The sequence below is a fragment of the Salmo salar genome, chromosome 07, assembly GCF_965601325.2.
Source record: "Salmo salar chromosome 07, fSalSal1, whole genome shotgun sequence".
In the NCBI taxonomy this organism is placed as follows: domain Eukaryota; kingdom Metazoa; phylum Chordata; class Actinopteri; order Salmoniformes; family Salmonidae; genus Salmo; species Salmo salar.
Window position 1 is genome coordinate 37,977,336 of NC_138297.1, and position 14,806 is coordinate 37,992,141.

A 14,806-nucleotide genomic window follows, 5' to 3' on the forward strand; every position below is an offset into this window, starting at 1 on the left:
TCCCGGGTTCAACTGTACCAGGGAGATGGCAGACAGTGTGTATGGGGTCATGTAGGCGAGCAATTTGCTGATGTCAATGTTGTGAACAGAGTGCATCATGGTGGCAGTGGGGTTATGGTATGGGCAGGCATAAGCTACGGACAACAAACAAAATAGCATTATATCTATCGCAATTTGAATGCATAGAGATACCGTGACGAGATCCTGAGGCCCATTGTCATGCCATTCATCCGCCACCATCAACTCATGTTTCAGCATGATAATGCACGGCCCTATGTTGCAAGGATCTGTACACAATTCCTGGAACCTGAAAATGTCCCAGATCTTCCATGGCCTGCATACTCACCAGACATGTCACCCATTGAGTATGTTTGGGATGCTCTGGATCGATGTGTACGACAGCGTGTTCCAGTTCCCGCCAATATCCAGAAACTTCGCATAGCCATTGAAGAGGAGAGGGACAACATTCCACAGGCCAAAATCCACAGCCTGATCAACTCTATGCGACGAGACGAAGACGTGTCACACTGCATGAGGGAAATGGTGATCACACCAGATACTGACTGTTTTTCTGATCCACAACCCTATGAATATCTGTATTCCCAGTGATGTGAAATCCATAGATTAGGGCCTAATGAATTTATTTCAATAGACTGATTTCCTTATGTGAACTGTAACTCAGTAAGATCTTTGAAATTGTTGCATGTTGCGTTTATATTTTCGTTCAGTGTAGTATCATTCCGTATGTCAGTAAGATTACAGTAATATCCTGGGTCTGAGTTAAGTGGACTGCACTCAGTGACCCTACAGTATAGATCCCTACCGACAAATGTAATGAGCTTAAAGATGTGTGTCAAGTGTGTGTGTGTGTGTGTGTGTGTGTGTGTGTGTGTGTGTGTGTGTGTTTTTGTAGAGCAGGTTCCGATGATGCAGGACTCTTGTTTATCCGTGCATTAAGAATAAATTAGATCACACAGTTTTTGCTAACATTGCAAAATACTGTGTCATTCACATATTCATTCCAAATAGCAATGTTTGCAAGATCACACAGTAAGCCTATGAGGCAAATGAGAAGATATTATCTGCATTTAACCCATAATAAATTATTCAAAATGATGTACATGCCCACTAACTTATACTGTATAAATTAGTGGACAATAATTTAACAACAGTTTACAAGCAAAAACAAATTACATGCTCTGATTTAGATTCACACGATATTAAAGTAAATCTTGATTTCTCAAATTTCACGAATTGAGTTGAATAACTTCTATCAAAGACTCAAAACCTGTAGCTTTCACAAGACTATTTCTCCCAATTTCCTCCAGCACCAACTGTATCTGAGGTACAGAGGGAAGGAGTGAATGAAGGAGGAAGGGGATAAACTGGAGGGTGAGGGTAGCTCCATTTCACACTAAGGCCTGTGCTAATTTGCAATCAGACACTCTCTTTGAGTTCTCTCTCCATGCCTCCAGACAGTGTAAATGGCAGCTGAGACAAAGCAGCCATTCTCTGGGGCCTGAGCAGCCGACCAGCCAGGGCCCTAGCTAGCTCGCACTTTTATTTCAGGCCATTGCTCTCAGACGGAGACCATTCTGGGACGGGAGAGAGTTAAGGGATGGCAACGACGGCCAAGGAGGCGGAACCAAAGCAGGACAAACTGCAAACTGAACTTCCCCCCTCCATTCCCTCCTTTCCTCCTCACCAAAGACATGCTGAGGTGCCACACCCTAGGGCCTAGGCAGGCACTGTGTGTTCAGGCCTCTGGGGTAGTTCTACTCTTTTAACATCTAATATCCATGGTTATGTAATCAGGTTTTATAGCTCTGCTCTGTTACAATATCTGGTATCCAGGTCATGGATTTATTCTGTGCCTCTTGGCTATGCAGTATTACATTATGCACTGTGTTCATGTTGAACTGACATTGTGAGGGAGAGGTCACTCTTGGAAATGAACCTTATGTCAGAAATCTACACAGAATAAACTGCTAATCACTCTTATTTCTTCAGAAGAACAGAGGCCTCCCAATAACCTGTGCTATTTCACATAGAATAAAATAGAATATATCTTTATTAAATGGACCTGCATCATTTTCCGTATTACCAACACAAAGTATAGAAACCATCTGAAAGTCAAATATACCTATAATTTAAAAAAATCATTAGGACTAAATGTGACAGACTATGACAGAGTCGGCCTAAGCTTTCACTGATAAGGCAGTCAAAAGTCTGTCTGTGTGACTGTCAATAACAGGTCACCTGTGTGTGTGTGTGTGTGTGTGTGTGTGTGTGTGTGGTGTGTGTGTGTGTGTGTGTGTGTGTGTGTGTGTGTGTGTGTGTGTGTGTGTGTGTGTGTGTGTGTGTGTGGTGTGTGTGTGTGTGTGTGTGTGCACCTCCAGTGCTGTTATTGCCCTGCTATCTATTGGCACTGCGGGTGTCTGCTGTAGCTCTGTTGCCACAGGTAACAGGTGAATGATTACCTAGGGAGCCCCGACCAAGGGAGGCTTTCCTCAGGAACAGGTCACGGCCTAGCCATCAGGCTCACCACACTGTGACAGAGACCGAGACACAAGCAGAACCATGCATAGTTGGGGTGTGGTAGCTAACCTACTGCCAGTAGATTTAGCTGTATTTAACTGTCTGATGATAACATATTTTTCATTTGTGTCTATTTGTTATTGTTAGCAAGGGCAATGCTAGCTGTATGCTAGTCTTGTACCTTTTTGGTTACATACATGTTGTGAACCATAGTGACATATTGAAGTTTTGCATTATAAAAGTTAATTGAGCGTGTCTAGCTCTAGCTGATTTAATAGAACTGGAATAACTAGGTATTCAACTCTTACACTACGAGGTCCGGAGCCTGCTGGATTTCTGTTCTATCTGACAATTAATTGCACCCACCTGGTGTCCCAGGTCTAAATCAGTCCCTGATTATTTTTAAATTAGAGGGGAACAATGAAAACAAACGTAGTGGAACTGGCTTAGAGGTCCAGAGTTGAGTTTGAGGGCCTTGTAGGATACATTATGTTAAAAGAGTCACAGTCACAACCTGACTTGTACATTATAAAAAAAGAGTCAAAGTCATAGTTAAATTTCATGCCAGACAAAAATAACACTCCCTGAACTGCGTCACTTTTCCCTTGGACTGAGTCCCACAGGTTGACATAGTTTCTGCCACCCTGCGCTGGCTCTGAGGCTCTCTGGGACTCTCTCACTCAACTCTACCCCACTCTACACAATACCCCTCACACCGACACTTACAAACTACAATGCCAGGAATGGATGCGTATTTGCAGAAACCTATTCAGAAATATCCCCTGGCCTTAATTAATTCCATTTCTCCTGCTGCCAAGCCAGCAAAAACTACCCTGAGTAGGACCTGAGGACTCGACTGGAGGGGAGTCAGTCTACAACTGCAAGCAAAGCTAAAAGTTTATCTTCATCTTATAATCACATAATCATTATTGCAAAGGACAAGGGAATTGATAGAGTGACTGACTGGGAGCATTATGCCCTTGAGGTGACCCCACTAGTGCAGCAGCAATGAGCCACACACACACACACACACACACACACACACACACACACACACACACACACACACACACACACACACACACACACACACACACACACACACACACACACACACACACACACACACACACACACACACACACACACAGATATGGCCTGGTCTCTGAGCAGCAGTGAGTGAACAGTACAATTACTGTATAGCTTGCCTCGGATGACCACAAACACTCATTGTCACAGCATACCGCAGGGAACAATTGACTTCTTATACTGCGGATAGTCAGGGGATCGGAGGATAAATTTGAGCATTGCAACAACTTCACAAACAAGCTACAACCCTGTGTGTGTCCCCTTGTTTAGAAAGCACTGCTTTGTGTTGTGCTGCTATTCAGCATATTTACACAGTAACTATCCCTTGAGCTTAAACAGTGATGATTTTGTAGATGCACATAGGATTTTGTAGATAATACAATTGTTTACAGTTATTTGCCCTCTAGGGTTGTTGCTATAAAGTTGCTGCATTATAAAGCACTATAAATGTATATATCTGCATTTTTCATCATATACAGTGTGTTCTTTATAAGAAATAACTTAATACTGGGCTGCAGGGCTGAAGAGGAGCAGTGACTGAAAAAGAGTTCCCTCTCCCCCTCCCTGCTTTCTCTGCCCGCCTCCCTTCCCTTTTCTCTCCCTCACTTGGATCAAGGCTCCGCCAGTCCGCTGTCCTCCCACGCTGGCTTCTTTTGCTCCACCCCTCCACACACCCTATCCCTTTCTGCATGACATCATCGCACATCTGTTGTCCCAACAGGGCGCTGATGACAAGGGCCACAAAATGACTAGCCTCTCTTTATCTTTCTTTCCTTTGCCCCTTCACTCTTTTTCCCTCTCCCAGTCTTGCTGTCTTTCTCTTCCACTCATCAACACACCATCATCCCAGACACCCTGAACCAACTCCAATTACCACCCCAACTTATCCACAGATGACGCAATCTCTAATGCACTCCACACTGCCCCAAACTACCTGGACAAAAGGAATATCTATGGAAGAATGCTGTTCATTGACTCCAGCTCAGCATTCAACACCATAGTCCCTCCAAGCTCATTACCAAGCTCAGGACCCTGGGACTGAACACCTCCCTCTGCAACTTGATCCTGGACTTTCTGATGGGCCACCCCCAGGCGGTGACGGTAGGCAACAACACACCTGCCACGCTGACCATCAACACGAGGCCCCTCAGGGGTGTGTGCTTAGTCCCATCCTGTACTCCCTGTTCACCCATGACTGCGTGGCCGCGCACGACTCCAACACCATCATCAAGTTTGCTGACGACATGACGGTGGTAGGACTGATCACCGACAACAACCTATAGGGAGGAAGTCAGAGATCTTGCAGTGTGGTGCCAGGACAACAACCTCTCCCTCAAGGAGCTGATCGTGGACTTCAGGAAACGGAGGGTCAAGCACACCCCCATCCACATTGATGGGGCTGTAGTGGAGCGGGTCGAGAGCTTCAAATTCCTTTGTGTCCAAATAACTAAGGAATTAACATGGTCCACACACACAGTTGGGAAGAGGGTACGTCACACATACACACACACACACTCACCACATACGCTGTTGCTACTGTTTATTATCTATCCTGTTGCCTACTCACTTTACCACTACCTGTATGTACACAGTTACCTCAATTATCTCGTTACCCTGCACAACGACTCGGTACTGGTATTCCCTGTTGTTACTTTACTCGTTAATTGTTATTCGTTATTCACTGTGTATTTACTGTGCATTTATTTATTCCTTGTGCCACTATTTTTATCTTCATAGTAAACTCAGCATTGCTGGAAAAGGACCTGTAACTAAGCATTTCACTGTTAGTCTACACCTGTTGTTTACGATTTAGCCAGTTGTTTGATTTAGCCAGTCTCTCTTTCTCTGCTGAGTCGAGTACTGCAAATAATCGGGCTACATACATTAGCATGTCTGCTAGTGTTTTCTCCAGCATGTGCTTTGAGAAGCAGAAAATGGTTGTTAAAGTTAAAACAAATGACCTCTTCAGCTGACCTCAGAGTTGACCCATGTGATTATAAGCAATCTCAATCAGCAAGGTCAGCACTAATGCGACATGACTCTTAAAACTTTTGCCTTGTGGGTTGAGCCATTAGAACCTGCTAAAACCTGTTAAGCAGTGCAGTGCAGTGTCTCTCTCTCTGTGTGTGTGTGTGTGTGTGTGTGTGTGTGTGTGTGTGTGTGTGTGTGTGTGTGTGTGTGTGTGTGTGTGTGTGTGTGTGTGTGTGTGTGTGTGTGTGTGTGTGTGTGTGTGTGTGTGTGTGTGTGACTGACTGACTGACTGACTGACTGACTGACTGACTGACTGACTGACTGACTGACTGACTGACTGACTGACTGACTGACTGACTGACTGACTGACTGACTGACTGAGTGAGTGAGTGAGTGAGTGGGGGGGAGAGAGAGAGGGGGGGAGAGAGAGAGAGAGAGAGAGAGAGAGAGAGAGAGAGAGTCTGTATGTTTCAACAAAGAAATCTAGCCCTGTGGACTAATGGCACTCAGTATATTCAAGAAAGACTTACATAAATCTGATATGTGTTTGTTTCCCAAATCCCCTATTTTGTGAACAACCAGTTCATAATGGGGACCAACGATCAGTACATAACTATAACTTCACAATGTAATGCTGTTATATAAGGGCCTTTACTTTTCCTGTCCTTGCTTTTGACATTTTGCCCCAAAAAGGGACAGTGCAAATAAACGTTTGCACTTTGCAGATAGTTACATAAAGGTGAAAAGATGTCTTTAAACATCCAATACTCTTTTCAGGAAGTAATAATACGCCCAGTGGAAAATCACAGATTCAGCTATGAACTGGTTAGTTGTGTATCAATAATACCGATGCTCACTCTCTTGCCAAGGTGGGAATCAAAATGGCGGAACCATTGCAAGGCAGAGTCTCTCTGGTTTGGAGGGTGTTGAACAGTATGATCTCCAGCACTTTTTCTGCTGCAAATATGGATGAGAAGAGACCTCATGTGGACATTTAGAGCATTGCTTTCACACAGAGACAATCCAGAACTTAATTGGCATAATTCTACTTTAATATGGAATATACTGAAATTCAATGGTACTACATTAATAAAATATGAAAGTTGAAACATAAGTGGAAACAATGACACTATGTATGGGGTAGAGGTAAGGGAGATTGAAAAGCTGGAAGTTTAGGCTATATCATCTGAGCTCAGACATTCTTAAGTGTATTGTCTCTCTCTATTGGTAAAAACCATAAGGGAGAAGACATCAGTTTCTTAGATCAGTTTCTGGGGGCAACTTAACTTCATCCTACATCATCATGGCACCATTTTCTTGCTCTGTCTTGAACTAATAAATGTCCGGCACAATGCATGCGTATCCCGCATTATGTTTTAAGATTCAAAGGATTATTTTGGAAGCTTAGACTTTCCATTCTGATTAACTGTAATAACAGTATAGTAAATAGTTGACTTACCAGTGAACTACACGTGTCTACGTTAATATAAATAATACATATTTTATGTTGACCAAAAGGGGTCTTTCCTGAACGTTAAAACCTTGTAACAATTGCTTACTTGTCTCAAAAATGTTTGTTTGAGAATGTATCTAGCTCACACAAATGCTAGCACATGCACTTTACACACATGTGCATGGTAATATTGTTGTATGGTGGTATCATACATTTTGTATTGTAGATATGTAGTGGTGTAATAATGTTAAATGATGTACTGTTTTATTTTTGGTTTTATGTTAATGTAAGTGCCTTAATGTGTTTGGCCCCAGGAAGAGTAGTTGCTGCCCTGGTATCCTTAATAAATACAAATAAAAATATGCAACAGGTTTGAAACTCAAAGTGATATGTAAAATGCATAAATCCTAGCAATAGCTTGTATGGAAAGGGATAATTTCCATAGACATTTATGTGCAGCATATTACAGTTTTTTTCAATTTCTAACATGCATTGGTCAAAACTGAAGTGACATTGTCAAAACTCTTCACACAGTCAGCGAAACAGAAGTGTATGTGGACCAAACTGTGAATAATTTTCATTGCTTTCACACACAATACATTCAATGACCACATTCTCCGAAATCCATTAACTATTTTTTTCATTCATACTCCACCACCTGCAAAACTATATATTTGCAGTACGTTTTCAAATACTAACACACTGTTTCCAAAACTGTTAAAAACACATTCCACACAGAATGATGGCAAATGTTGTGCATTTCTGCAAAACCAGATTGAAACATATAGAAAATCTAAGCAGAATATTTAATCATTCCATACAGCTGATTGTAATTGCAGCTGAAAGTAACCCAAGTGTCCTGTTTTTAGTCTCGTTACCAAACAGACAAAAGAGGATGGCTTCGGAATTACTTAGTTTGAAACATGGATCAAGGAAGACAGGTTGGTGGGGAAAGAAGGTGGCAGGGTTGGATTAGACATTCCAGAAGATACTTTCCAAGATGCATCGCCAGAGAAGACATAAGATGTGATGTTGATGAGAACTTGTAGCCAAATGCTGGACAGGGGGAGAACTAGAACCCTCACAGTACTGTACAGTATGAGTGATTGCACTATACATGTTGTTTTTTTGTCATTATTATTGCAGACCTGGAATGTCAGGAATTTGTTTTGTTTCAACTTTTTATTTTTTTCAAGTATATTACTATATGCAAAGATATAGAAAAAATAAAGGAGAGCCAAAAAGACACTGTTAGTGTTTTTTAGGTCAGTGTGTTATGAGTGACAATGTATGCTTTCTGAGTGAGAATTGTTGCCAGTGTTATGGTCGAACAAGCTTATTTTGAGATATCTATGAAGTGGTTTGTGTAACGTCTGCTTCCAAATCACACTCAACCACAAAGATCCCCTGAACGCAGCTCACTTTCCAGTCCACTTTCCAGCTCACACACTCAAACACATAGATCCCCTGAACACAGCTCACTCTCCAGATCCCAATCACCTGAATTCTGATCACCTGTTCACACACCTGTATGTCATTATCACACACTATTTAGTTAAGTTCTTTGCCCACCATCATTGTGAGGTATTGTTTGTTTTGTGACATGCTATTTGGAGTGTTGGGTTTCCTGTAATGTAATCCTCCCATATATGATAGTTTTAGCCTGCCTCACTAATGATGTCTTTTGCCTATTCCCTGCCTGTATCTATCGGAGTTCCTGTTATCAACCTATTGCCTGATCTCCTGGATGACGTTACTAGCCTTTTTCCTGCCTGTACTGTTGCTTTTTTGGACCCCCTGTGTATGACCTTCAGCCTGCCCCTGGACCCAGCTACATGCCTCCACCTGTGGTCCTTTACAATTAAACACCTGCTGCGGCCTGTGCTTGAAACCAGCTCTGTCTCCCATTGTTCATTAGTTTGAGGTGAGATTAACTGTTTGGCTGAGATGCATGTTGGTAACGCAGACTAAAGAGTTTTGAAAAAGGGGCTTCAGTATTGACCAATGCTTGTTAGCAACTGAGAAACTGTAAACAATGTTTCCTATCATCTGCTTTTAAAAACCTTCAAGATGCTGCAAGGACAATGGCCCAAAACATGGATTTGCATAGTGTTTTTTTTACCCCCTAAACATTGTGTCGTGACGTTGTATTAGTTAATGTGACGACTGTTGCTCATCGAATTATTAACTCATCAACCTGGGGCACCATGGGAACAGTATTTTGATTGAGTTTCTATTTCCCAAATTAACCTGTTGGGGCTCGGGGGCAGTATTGAGACATTTTGAAAAAAATATGTGCCCATTTTTAACTGCATCCTACACCAACTCAGAAGCTAGGATATGCATATAGATAGAAAACACTCTGAATTTTCTAAAACAGTTTGAATGGTGTCTGTAAGTATAACAAAACTCATATTGCAGGCAAAAACCTGTGAAAAATAGATAAAAAAAAAATGTGAATTTTGTGACTGTACTATTTAGTGTCATTGTTTTATAGATACCATAGTGAGAAAGGATTCATTTCGCAACACCTACGGCTTCCACTAGATGTCAACGATCTTTATAAAGTTGTTTGAAGCGTCTATGATAAACAGAGAGCAAATTAGAATCGAAGGAAGTTGACATGTCATCACTTCATTTTTTTGCGCCTGCGCATAAATCTGAGAAGCGTGAGTTTGTCATCATTGTTTATCTAGACATAGGATAGGTTGTGTGAAAATATTACTGATGTTTAACGTTAAAAATGGACCAAAAGATTAATGCTAAACAACATTTGACATGTTTGAACGGACGTAAATAGATTATTTACTAGGTTTTTTTAGCTTTTCGGTGTGATTTTACACTCCCCCCACCACGTTTTGTGGGAGGATAATGAACGCTAAGTAGTTGGTGTTATTTGGACATAAATTATGAACTTTGTCAAAAGAAACCACATTTGTTCCGGACCTGGGATGCCTTCCGGACCTGGGATGCCTGCCTTCTGATGGAGATAATCAAAGGTAAGGGGATATTTACAATGTTATTATCGATTTTAGATGATGCTAACTGTATAGCATAGCCTGTTGTTCTTAGCATAGCACCCCGTTTATTGCAAAATGTGATTTCCCAGTAAAGTTATTTTGAGATCTGGCCATTCGGTAGCAATTACGAGATAATAATATATTATTCTTTGAATGACAATACTATAATTTACCAATGTTTTCGAATAGTAATTTTGTTATGTTCACCGGAAGCATTTCAGAGAAGAAAAAAATCTGAATTTCACGCTACTGTAAAATGCTGTTTTTGGATATAAATATGAACTTGATGGAACAAAAAATGCATGTATTGTATAACATAATGTCCTAGGAGTGTCATCTGATGGAGATTGACAAAAGTTAGTGCATAATTCTAGCTGGTTTCTGCTTTTGGTGACGCCTGACCTTGAATTGAAAATGGATGTTTGTACTTTTGTGGCTATGTACTGTCCTAACATAATCTAACTTTATGCTTTTGCCGTAAAGCCTCTTTGAAAATCGAACAATGTGGTTAGATTAAGGAGATGTTTATCATTTAAATTGTGTAAAATAGTTGATTGTTTGAGAAATTGAAATTATTAGATTTTTGATGTTTTGAATTTCCAGCCTTGTTAGCAATCCCGACTCGGGGTTCATTGCTAACCTGTAGCCCCAACAGGTTTTAACTCAAAGGATATCAGAATATCGATTTTACAACAGTCGCTAAATTAATCAATTTCCTCTACAGTCTCATTCTGAACGTCGCATAATCCGGGAATCTGCACGGACCAGGGCTTCACCAATGAGTTTACCACACCAATCTTAGTTGATTATTTATTTACTAGCAAGCTAAAATTATGATAAAAATACACATACACAAAACACAGTCTAGCTATTGATTAGGACTTAGTATAACGGGCCAACACACTACGGCGCGTGTTACCCAAAATGGGGATTTAAAAGAGAGAGAAACCAAGAAAGTACACGAGAGAAATATACATTTGGGTTCATTTGTCAGCCATGCTTATTTAAACCTAGCCTTGCCCCGAACTGCCGCTCTTATGGGTCAGAATATAATGATGTAATTACGTGTTGGAGGTCTCAGGTGGGAAGCTCCGCGTGTGTCGTTTAGGCTTCTCAATGACGCACTTCTCCGGCGCAACTCTCTGGTTGTCCTCACGATGTCAGTGTCCTTCTTGGCTAAGTGGTCTGATCCCTCGCCCTTGATCTGAAAGGGGTCTTCTGAGGACAGACAGCTCTGTAGCTCAGAGCTCACAGCTTCGCACTCGAACGGTGTATATACCACGATTCAATGGAGAGTGGAGGCTGGGTGGTTCGGCTTGAATTCACCCGCTTAGACACAGCTACTCGTCCGTAGCTCGTGTAGAAAAAGATTTCTTTGTCTTCAACCTTGTGTTTCGTTTTGGGGTTCGTTGACTTTGTTAGACCTTCGCTGCAGCTTGGGGTCAATTAGTCTCCTATGTTAATTCTTCACTCTCCTGTCTTATACCCTAGGGTCAGAAGTGGGTTTAACCGCCTTTAGGGCAATTCTCTGGGCGGACCAAGTTAAGGGGCAAGGCCTAGATTTGACTAAAATCCTATTTTAGACACTACCTTCACATCTCATCTTTACCAAAACATTCTCTTTGATTTGGATATTTTCCACACAATGTACAATGTATAAACATCAGGCATATACTGGGAAAACTCTTAAAGGTACAATGTTTTCATAATAACGTCATCTCTTAACCTTTAATAACAATTCAAAAGTTACATACATTTTCATATTCCACCTCTCGTCATGACCACCATTGTGGCTGACGGAAACCATTGTTCCAAAGTCCCTTTATTGCATGTTTTAAAGTTCTGAGTCCAGTTCTCCATAGTGAGAGGACAAAGGAATTTCTCAGTGGCCTAAGGTTTATTATGGGCGTGAGGTGTCATAAAACCCCCCACATCTTCAGACCCCTAGATCTCTCCTCCTCTGTTGGGGGTTTGGGAGATAATCTGTAGGGTGGTGGTCTCCTGTACCCTGACCTGATCAGGACAGTCATGACAATTGCAACAATTTTCCTCTTAGTTTAAGGATTTCTAAATAGTGTAAATTAGATTTAATTACAAAGCAGCCACTTGGGTTTGTCGTAAACACTCCCTCATACCAACGCCCCCCTGGGTTAGTTTACTTTTCATCTCCCATACTGTGTATGTGTAATTTACAATCTCATTGGAGCAGAGGGGGATACAGGTTCCTGACTGTTAGTTCGTTTTTTCCTTTTACATATAAGCGATGCCGTGTGTTTGTCCATGCATATTACTGATGAAAAATGCCTCTGCTGTTTTGTAAAGGATAACAGCTAAGCCAGTTCTGTAATTGTCAACATGGTGGTCTGACCTCGTATGGTCTTTTAGGCTGTATGGAGGAGTTGAGATTACTTAAATGTGCTGGTTGGTCTCATCTTTTCCTACACTGTATAGTGTTTGGGGTGAATAGGATGAAAGTCAAGTGATATTTGGTGTGTATGGTACCAGAAAAAAATCCCTTTATGGCATCAAATTTTAACCCATAAAGTCTTAGCAATTGTTCTATAATATCTACTATCTTAACATATGATTAATAACATGACCCTCTAGCTATTTGATTCTCTATCTTTAGGGCACCTGGGGGTATTGGAAACAAATGTGTAAAAGTTATTTGATGACTACTGGGGTGGATTTCCACTTGACACATGCAGAAAGTCCTAGTCCAGGGGTTACCAAACTTGTATTGAACATTAGCTTAAATTGGCACTAGAATATCCAGGGGTCCCAACTTGGAAAAGTGATATCCCCTATTTTAATGCTGTTTGTTCATATTCACTCAATGTTAGGTGATGCTGGCTGTTCAGAGACACAATGACATGAAAGTAAAGTCTTATAGTATAAGAGGTTCTTAGTTGACACTAGAAGGTTGTATTATATACACATTTGAAGAGAAAATGAATTTGTTTGGTAAGATTAGATTTTCTCAGGGGACCCCATTTCAATTTTGGGGGTCTCCACATGGGGTCCCGACACCAAGTTTGGGAACCACTGTCCTAGTCACAAGTGGCTACACTGTAGCGCTCAAATCTGTCAAATGCCAAAAAGATTCATATACATGGCTAACAGGGACATTGGGAGAATCTCAATTGCATACTCCTCACATTCTCTCCTCGCCTCCTTCTCAAAACCCATTGGATGAAAGAGCCAGAGGTGAGGTCCATTCTCTTCCAATGGGTTTTGAGAAGACAATGAGAGAGGCCACGAGATGAAATTGAGATTCTCCAATGGTATCCTGACTGTCACTATCCCTGTCCTTGGGTCAAGTTCTAAGAGAGGATAGAGGCCATCTTGCACCAAACAAGTTCTCTATCCTTCTGTGAATCCATCCCCGGTGGTTGCTAACCAAAATTATTTGAATTCCTTTCCTTTCCCTTCTTCCCTTCCCTCCCTTACAATGTAAAAATATGATAAGAAACATACCATTGTCCAGAGCAGTCGAAACAGTGAGTTTGCTGCTTAAGTGCTGTCTTGGCTTTAAACGCAGTGGTTAAATACACTAACAATGGATACGTCCTAAATGGCACCCTGTTGTCTATATAGGGTGCCATTTGAGATGCACACTCAGTCTGCTGTGTTTTGTGCAGGCCCTGATCAGAAAGCCAACGGTGTTATCTGTGAGATGTCCGCTGGAATCCAAAGTAGGACACGAGTTGTGTTTTTCTGACAGGCTTTGTTGGAATGAAAGATATTAAAGCCTGGATTGAGGCGTTATCAGCTATAGAATTCAATCTAAGGTTTGTTGGTGGAGGTTTTAGACTGTGTGAATCTGAGTCTTTGTGGTCACAGATCTGTAGCGTTATATCTAACAGTCATGACCAAGAGGTTGGCAAATAAGTTCAAGTAGGAAGGGTGTAGTGCCGTGGTTCTCAACTCCGGTCCTCGAGTACCCCCAACACCACACATTTTTGTTGTAGCCACAGACAAAATCACCTGATTCAACTCATTGAGAGTTTGATAATAAGTTGAATCAGGTGTGCTGTTGGGGTACTGGAGGAGTGGGGAAACACTGGTGTAGCGGGTTGCCTTGCCTGCCTCTTAAAAAGGGTGAGTCTGTCAGTCTCAGCTTGGTGTGGTTTCTCTGGTCTGATATGAATAAAGAATGTGAGATATTATTTATTGATTAAAACAAAGCGTGCCTTTCATACTTATATGACTGCTCAGTGCTCAGCTGGTCCGGTTTGTGCTAGCAGAGCAAGACGAAGAGCACAACAGTCAGAGAATGTCTTCAACACTTCACTAACATGACAAGACATCTCTGAAAAGGAGAGAGAAGAGACATGGGCTTTGCCCTCAGCCATCATCCCATGAGAGAAGTATCCTTGCAAAATGGTCCATGATTTGAAGGTTGTTTGAAACTAAACAGCACCATCCCCACCCATTGAACACTTTTACTCACACAAAGTTTCTAGGCAAACAAGCTGTTATTTGCATGGAACATCTTTAAAGGGGAGACTGCAAATATGTCTGTCTTTGTTTCTCATCTGATATTTTAGAGCTTTTGGTGGTTTTATTTGCATGTCTTGGAAGTTTTCAACATGTGGCAACATGGGCCTGTTTGAGAAGAATCACTCAGCTTAGATACAGTTTTGTCTTTATGAACTAGTAAATGATTCCTGACAAGATTAATACCAAGGAAAATAAATAATAGCTTCTTTCTGCAGTTTGTGTTCAAGATCAC